Source organism: Typopeltis vanoorti, chromosome 1, assembly GCF_054136105.1.
Source record: "Typopeltis vanoorti isolate ZY-2024b chromosome 1, IOZ_Tvanoo_1.0, whole genome shotgun sequence".
Taxonomy (NCBI): Eukaryota; Metazoa; Arthropoda; class Arachnida; order Uropygi; family Thelyphonidae; genus Typopeltis; species Typopeltis vanoorti.
Genome location: NC_143549.1, coordinates 86108348 through 86117589, shown reverse-complemented (window position 1 = coordinate 86117589; position 9242 = coordinate 86108348). Strand labels below are relative to the sequence as shown.

General features: G+C 37.1%; 1 long non-coding RNA gene across 1 annotated transcript in view; it reads right to left on the bottom strand.

Annotated features, from left to right (window-relative positions):
• Positions 1-1625: 1625 nt before the first annotated feature.
• Positions 1626-9242, bottom strand: part of LOC150110174 (uncharacterized) — a 101229-nt gene continuing 93612 nt past the window's right edge. Inside the window, exon 4 of the long non-coding RNA XR_016548244.1 lies at positions 1626-1700. This is a non-coding gene — a long non-coding RNA (uncharacterized LOC150110174). The remainder of the gene's footprint in view (positions 1701-9242) is intronic.

Below are 9242 nucleotides of genomic sequence, written 5' to 3'. Positions count from 1 at the left end.
GGAAAACTAAAGCAATTAGGGTAGGGTAGATGCAGGTGAGTGAGTGTGTGTGTGTGTGTGTGCGTGCGCACGCAAGCATCTGTGATGCAAGCAAGTGCGAGATTCACCAAAAATGTGAAATCTGGTCTCTGAAGAAGCAATATCAAATTGGGTAGTCAATACAGGATATAGAAGTGATTAAGGGGCCTAAAAGGATGCTACAATGTATATATATATACACTAAGGCTAGAAGCATTTGAATAAGTAAGAGGAGTTTTTGTCACTAGTTAGTGCAACCTTGCGAAAAGTTTCATGCATTAGTGAGACTTGACAGAATGTAGTTGCAGAGATAGAATGTGAAAGGTTTTTAGTATCATTTGAAAGGGTCTTTAGAACTAAAAGAAACTAAAAAATAAACAAGGATATTGTATTAGCTGTTATTTTTGAAACTTATAACTAAGTAGTCACACTAAAACTGATGGCATCGGTAGAGTTTATTAGCACAAAAAATATATAACGAGATAACGAAGTTGTCCTGCTGAAAAATCACTACAACAGAAAATCAACTGATTCATCCTAAACATGAACTGAAGTCAGGTGTCACCTATCATCAAACAAAGAATGGAGTTGAATGTTTACAAAAATTGAAATCTGAAATGTTGAAGGATTTAATGGGAGATTTCCAGATGTTGTTTAATATATAAGACCCCGATTTCTATTCAAAGATTCCTGTGATCTCGGAATATGACTAACTATATAACTATGTGGATTCTTTTAGAAGTCTGGAGTACAAAGTTTTCTTCTAAATATGGTATGATGGAAATATTCCAGTTTAATGTATAGTTAGTAGTCGAAGTATAGCTGACCAGACTAGATCTTTCTTTACTTTTATGCTCAATATATCCAAAATGTTCTTGCTTTGTCACTTGCAACACTCATACACTGTGGCTCTGGATTTGAGGTGAGAAAAAAAGAACATGTTGGAGAAAAAAGTCATGGCACAAAAGTCTAAGGGAGCTCATTCACATCAAAATCATCTTTAGTTTGAAAAATGTGTCTTTTTATTATTATGGCTCCAAATATGGATGATTTGCATATTTATTATGACCATTTTCTGAAAGATGGAAATGTCTTGTTCCAACAGGTGCAATGTGCATTATTTTGCTTTGACTTATTGAGGGAGGAACAAGTTCAATAAACATGCTTTAATTTCCTGACTTAGGTACTAATTTGTGAGTATCTAAATGTGAGGGATAAACAAATATTGATTTGATTCCTATGAGTCAATATACTAGTATAGAGTTGACTGTATAACAATTGAAGAATATGGATTTTCATTCCAAAATCACAAAAAATCAACTATAGAACTTGCTATTTCACACAGTAATATCAGTTAGAGATAGAATATGGGACAGTAGAAGTTTCTGCCACACTTTTGTCACTTTTAACTCTACCACATCACTGGAAAAGGTAAACTCATTGGTAATTAGTAGTTGAGTAACTTGATTCATACTTTGCAATTTGATTCATATACTCCATCTGGGGAATGATTATGTATTAGAATATTTATAGTATTAAAATTGATGTAATTTAAAATCATCTGAAAAAAAAACTACTAAAGAAAAAAAATTTCATAAACTAACAAAAATACTTACTTTGACATTATGTTTTAATTCATCCACTTGGTCTGCAAGTTCTTTATGAACTTCTATATTTACTTTCTAAAAATTCAAGGAAATGAAGATATTGCATAAAATAATTTATAATACATATTATTTTTAAATAATAAAGTGTTTATCAATGTCTCAAGAACATGTTAAAAAATCACTATAAATATTTGTGAAAATATACATATGTGATTGTTATTCAAATCCACGATACTTAATATTTCTGCAACTGAAATTTAACTTAATATATAAATTTAGAATAAAGGATGCATGAACGCACAGAAATGGAGGCCAAACCCATTAAAAATGTCATTTTCAGATAACTGACGCATGTAAATATAACAAACTGACCATACACTAACATTTTGTAAGAAAAAAATAAAATAAACAACAGAAAAATTATTTCTGTATGAAAGCATTTAATACAAAAACACATATTTCATGATTAGGTACAAGCTAGAATGGAATGAAAACAGACATTACAAAGGTGCAGTGCTACCATTCTGAGGCCAGCAATAAAGGAGTCAAGTAATTAAACACAGCCAATGAGCACATATCACAAGGTACATGTATATCTAAAAAGAAACTTAAACATACACATATCTATCTATCTATATCTACCCTATATATATATAAAATGATAAGCCTTTTTATGTCATGTTTTTTGAAACGTTTTGAAACTCAGGGGCTATCCTGAGTGTCGAGTCTTCAAAATTCGAGTCATCAGAATTCAAGGAGAACCAGCCTGCCAGTCCAGAACATGGGGAGGGTGCCATAGGCGCCATAGCCCCTAGTGTGTGTATATATATATATATATATACGTATAGATACAAACAAACAAACAAAAATGGTTAGAATTATGAATGACTGCCTAGGTAGTCCTGAGTTTACTTCCATAGCATTACACTATCTGAAGAAAGCAGTTACAAGTTCAGTTCTAATCATCAACTAGAACAGGGTTTCTCAAACTTTTCCTATGATGGAACACTTCACAAATCCTGAAATTTTAATGGACCACCTTGGTTAGAGTCGAGTATCATCAGTCTCGTATTCAATGTAAAGCTAAGTGCACACTATCGCCACAGCACGCTGTATCGCATCGCAAAAATGTGACAGTGCACATTACAGGTGTGATGGGGCCACATTGCATCGAATTGACCTTGCCTGTGACCACAAATCACGTTTCCTAGAATAGATAGATACCTTCATACTTCACCTGTGCTTGGAAGCGTCGACAACCGTGGTGTGGCTATCAGTCAGCAGCTGAGTCAAAGGCACCATGCGCTGGCTTTAATAGCACAATCCACACACAAAGTGAGGAATGCCTGATTTTCAAACATGTTTGAACTTGTTGCAGCATTTAAAACCATTCCAGGCTCATATTAATTTTGATAATTTTTCGTGGAACACTTATTAACTTTCCACAGAATACTGGTGTTCTGCAGAACATAGTTTGGGAAACGCTGAACTAGAGGAACGTCGTCTTCCTTCAGCTGGTTCGCAGGTTACTTGATCTTTTGGTAAAGGCAATAGTTTTCCTTCCTGAAACTCAAATGACCATAGAATGCACACTTTTTCAGAGATAATATGCATGATCTAGAAACATGAGAATGTGGCAATTGTCTGCCATATAATCCTTTCCTCCAGAAGGTATTTGATTCATTGATAAGCCTTGAGCTTAGCTCATCTAGCTATCACTGATGGCTGAAGAGTGGAAACCAGCTACTCACCTATTTTCAAAAGTTATGGTGAAAAGAGCTCTATCTGCCTTTGGGGAATACAGTCATTAGAATTTTTTTAGATATAAGAAATAAAAAAAAATTAACAGTGCCAATATAAAATCACCAATTCCCAAAATTCTGAATTTTTGGCCAACACTTATACACAAGTGTAGCTGTAATGTTAGTATCAACATACCAATTATTGTACCTCTGTACTGAGCCTTGATAAGACCTCATCTCGACTACTGTGCCCAGATTTGGACACCTCAGTTCCTTCTTGATGGGGAGGAGGTGGTGGAGAGGATCCAGAGGCGAGTGACTAAGATGATAGCAGGTCTATGGAATGAACCATATGAGAACAGGTTGAAGGTTTTACCACACTAGTTACCCTCTGGCTTGCACTCTATACTGTTCTTGTGCCTGCAGGTCACCTCTTTCTTTACATTCTCTCCACAGTTGTTTCTTTTTTGCAGCTCAAGCTTAATGGTGTTATTCATCCATTTAACCCCTACTTGTTTTACTATTTGGACCCTAGGTATACAATCAGCCATAACCTCCTGTAAATGCTCCTTGACCACTTCCCATGCCTATCGACATCCAGCCCTTGCAGTTGTACATGCCATAGCACTGTTCCTAGCAATCTCCTTAGCTTGTCATAATTGCCAGCATGGTAATTCCACATATACCCTATCTTAATCGAAAATTCCACACCTTTAGCCACCTTCCAGGTCAAGACCTTATGATCACTCTCACCAATAGGTGGCAATATGGTCATATTCATTACAGTCAAATTCTCAGATGCTATTACCAGGTCAAGCCTCTCACACCGTTAGTATTTTCAATTACATGCTGTCTCAGATAGTTATCCCTTAATAATTGAATAAAATCCATTTCCTTCCTCACATGTGTCCTCTCTTCCTTCCAATCAATGTTACCATAGTTGAAATCCTCCATAATAATTACCCTCCTTCCACTCATTTTATCAATTTGTTTATGCATACTATCTCCACCATCTATTCCATCACCTGGTCTATAGCAGCACCCAACTGTATATTTTATTCTGCCGGTCTCAATCTCACACCAAATAGCCTCAAATGAGCTCTTTTCACCATCCTGCGATACAACTTCAATTCTCCTTTGCTGCAGTTCATCAGCTATCATCAATAACACCCCTCCCCCCATTTTATTTTCTCTGTCCCTCCTGTACACACTATAACCTACATATTCTATCCCACTAACTATATCATCTTCCATCAGTTATGTTTCACTAATGCCAATAACCTGTGGTTAGGAAGAGCCAATCAAGGCCAAAAATTTTTCCTTCTTGTTCCTAATACTCCTGGCATTAGTATACATGAAATGCAGTGATCCCTTTGTCCCACCCCTATCTTGATGCGTTATTCTAACTATCCCATTCTGATTTTTTGTCCGTAGTACTCGGGTACATTATATACATTCTTACACTCAACTGTCTCACTGATGTCCGCATATCCACCCCCCCCTTCCTTGGTAGTTCTAGTTTCCCTGGTTCTGCACATCCATTTTCATTTCATTCAGCAACACTTTTTCCAGTTCTCCACACACCAAATCCATTCAACTTGTATAAATCCGTTCGCCCATCAAACTCATTCCACACGTCCACGAATTCCACACCACACCGTCTGCATAACCTGCGCATAATGTCATTTGCGATTATGGCCCTCCTTCTAAACTCCTCTCTGTCATACCACGGCAACAGACTCACCATTCTAGCTCTGTCACTCTTTTCTTTCACTACCTTTAACAATACTTTCAAGTCCTCTTTCATAAAAAATTTATCTCCTTTCAATTCATTCATACCCGCCACAACTATCAATTATTTCACACTCTGTTTCTGTGCTCTAATACTTTCACTTACATCCTTAAATTTTGTACCCGGTAAGTATGATTTAGTTAAACTCCCATCTATCACTCCTCTTAATAACTAGTCACCATACAACACTCTTTCCTCCATTTCAGAAACTCTCCCACTAATAACTCCCATATAATAACTTTGGGTTTAAAAAAATTTTTGATAACATTATCTAAATCACTACTGGCATTAACATTAGATGAGTTACATTTAAACAACAAAGCAAGTTAACTAACAAAATATACCATCATATAAATAAACCAAATGTGCACCTGGAGATTCCATTTTCATTAATTATAGCAAAACTAGGAATAAGAACATTTCAGTTGCCTGCACACAGATGGTTAGATGTCATGATGTGCTGATGTCTAACTATTTTTATATTCTCACCCACGAAGGTTATATGAAAACCTATAGCACATTTTGTACTGTGGTGGACTAAGGATTTTTTTTATCAATTATATATATATATATACAGGGTGTCCCATAAGTCTCGAAATATTTCAATAATTCATAAAAATCAGAAAAATTGGTATATTAGAGTGTGGGTTGCACAAAAGTGAATTGCAAGGAGGAGAATTTTTTTTGGCCGTGAGAAAAAATTTTAGTTTAAATTTTCACCAATGGAAGGGGCTGTACAACATGCCTCATTTGCAAATGCATGAAAACGAGTCTTCTATAAAACACAGGGTGTACCACTGGCAGCTCATAATGAATGTGTGTGAATTCTCAGTCATTGGGGAAAACAGAATTATTTTTGTGAAAAAAATTTTGCTGTGATGCTTACATTGGTGGATAAGGCATTGTTAATGAAGTTGTGTGTTATGTAAGTGGGGAATGGACAGCAGAATCTTTGCGAAAGTTTCGAATGCAGACAAGAATGAAGAAAGGTCGAGGTCCTATCACTCCTGCCAGACTACAGTCTCTAATACAACGTTTCGAGAAAACTGGAAATTTGTCAGATCACCCTCACAGCAGCAGACCACTGCTATCCAAAGCCTGTACTTGCACTGTGGTATCACAAACGAATGCCCTAGCAGCACAATCAACAGGTGGTGTAAGCAGTGGATATGAAGCTGCAAGAATCACAGGCACAGCAAAAACGTTTGTATTCCGCATCCTTCATGGTATGTTAAACTTGTATCCATACAAGCTGCAATCTCTTCACCAGCTGTTACCAAGTGATATTGCTAAGAGGGAAGAATTCACAAAGTGGGCGTTCACAAAAATTGCAGAAGATCCACATTTGGCTGTACAATATCTTCTGGACAATGAAGCACATTTCTTTGCATGGGATAGTTAATATGCATAACTATTGAATTTGGGTGCAGGACAATCCACACGTCTACATAGAGGAGCCATTGCACTCACCGTACTCGCTGTTTAGTGTGGCTTCACTGAATCCATCATTGTTGGTTCCTTTTTCTATGAAGAGCCACGTACAACAAGGGGCTGGAAGATGTGCTCAGTAAATGCACAGCGCTACTCACAACTGCTATGTGAAAAAAAAAATGTTCTTCACACAGTCACATTCATGCAGGAAGGGGCACCACCTCATATCACATCTCCTGTGAAGCAGTTTCTCATCAGTACATTATTTGGTGAAGAAAGACTCATCAGTCGTAACTGCAACTCCGCATGCCCCCCCCCCAGTCTCGACATGAGTAGATTTTTGGTTGTAGGGCTATTTAAAGTCCCGAGTGTACCAGAGCAGCACGTCTTCCTTAGTGGATTTAAAAGATGCCATTTGCCGCAAAGCCTGCATCCACCTGGATATGCTCCACGCTTCTGTAAATGGCATTCTCACCCATTTGCAGAATGCAATTACTTGTGCTGGCAGACATGTTAAAAAATTACTGTAGTGATATGTGGGTTTCCTTCATATGATTAAATAAGTTTTCAATGCTATTCTGAGTGTCATCGCTGTTTTCACCCTCCATTGGTGAAAATTTGAACTAAATTTTTTCTTCCTGCCAAAAAAAATTCCCCTACTTGCTATTCGCTTTTACGCAAACCGCACTCTAATATACCAATTTTTATGATTTATTAAAATATTTTTGGACTTATGGGACACCCAGTATGTATGTATGTGTGTGTGTACGGTGTCCTATAAGTTATATTTTTACATAGTCTGGAAACTCTGCTTCAGAGTCCAAAAATGAAGTTTTCCACCTTGAAAACTTTTTCAAGCTACTTCAGGACTCCAATAAGCAGGGTGGGGGTCTCACATGGGGGCAATGATATTTGTCTTCCACCTAAAGAAACTTACAAAATATCCATGCTCATGGCGGGATTCAAACCTGCAGCCTGTTGGCCAGAGAGTGGGTATGCTAGCCACGTGGCCAACCAGGCAGGGTAGAGAGATGTGGTATTTGCTATAAAAAAAAGGGAGAGCAAGAGAAAGAAGGGAAGAGGAGTTAGGTTTATTGGAATTACAGACAAAGCACCTTAGGCAACAACTGTTATGTGGTTGATTTGACTGATTTGCAGGAGGAAAAAAAAAAACAAAAAACCAAGCAGCTGAAAAGTACAAGCCTCTGTAGCTCAGTCATTAGACAAAACCCTTTGGTCTGAAAGATCTGAGTTTGATTCCCGTCTATGATGTGAGGAACCTTTACTGGTCTCTTTCAAGTAAAGATGAATTAGCTGGTCTCATACAGAGGTAGAGGGGTTTTTTCACCCAGACATTCAGGTTTTTCATCCCTCAGAACAGGCAAACTGGCCTGGGAACACACACACACACACACACACACACACACGGATCTACAGTCATAAATCCATACTTAATCCCTCATTAGGAGGGATTAACTAGTCCTATGGGATGGATGAGGAATGGGAGGAACCCCATATGAATAAATAAATAAAGCTGAAAAGTACTCAAAGTTTATTTATTTTATTTAGTATTTTTTTTATATCAAACTCACAGATGCAAGTTTGCCAAACCTACAGCCACGTGTGGACAAAAAAAAAAGAAAAAAAAAAGTAAGAAGGAATCCATCGATGTGCTTTTTGAATGGTTGAAGGTTGCAGGGGAAGACAAAGTGAGAGAGAGAGAGAGACTTAAAAAAGAGCAGAGATAGACATAATGAAAAAGGAGAAAAAAAAGTTGATTTAGTAAGTGTAAAGTCAGATATTAAATGAATGTTTTGACTAGAACTGCTCATGTTCTTCAAGTCGTAGAAGAAATTGTGGTAGCCAGCAGAACATTATCCAAGGATACACCTAAAGAAGAAACAAAAACAAAATGGAACATTTATGAGTGGTGAGAGTGAATCTGTAAGAGAAGTGATCACTAAAATGGACTACCCTCTTCTGAATAGCATCAAGCATTGTCAGAGACATTTTAAGTGTATGATCAAAAATGTGCGAGCAGCCTTCAATATTCCATGATTGACATGGAATATTGACAGATTTGTGTACTGTGTACATAGATAAGTAAAAAGTAGTGTTTTGAGTAGACTGTACACACTAATTTTGTAGATGATGAAACTATAGTTGAGCCATGTTTGTGCCAGGAAAGGCACAAGGTATAGTCTGCCCAAGAAAGAAAGAAAGAAATGATCATGTTTTGGAAACCTGGGTTATTAAAAAGAGAAGAAGTGAAGCGAGATCTTTCTTGTGAGACAGGACTGTGCTTTGCTAGCATTGAAGATTGCCAGTTTATTTTTGACTTCTAGAGAATAGCAAGAAAATCAGAGATTAAAGCATTAGTTACAGAAGGTCTTGAAGAGCCTAATGATCATGCACTACAAGGATTTCTCAAATGATGAGGAGTGAGGTACTGTAATCAGCAAGCTATGGATTGGATTTAAGGATAGTGAGAAAAAGTCATTCAATATAACAAGAAGAGAGTGGATGAAAATACAGAGCCCTGAAGTACTCCACAGTGATATTGAAAGAAGGAGAGGAAGCTCTCAATCATGACACACAGTTAATGATCAGAGAGGAAGTGATGAGAAAATCAAAAAGAGTAGAAGATAGAAT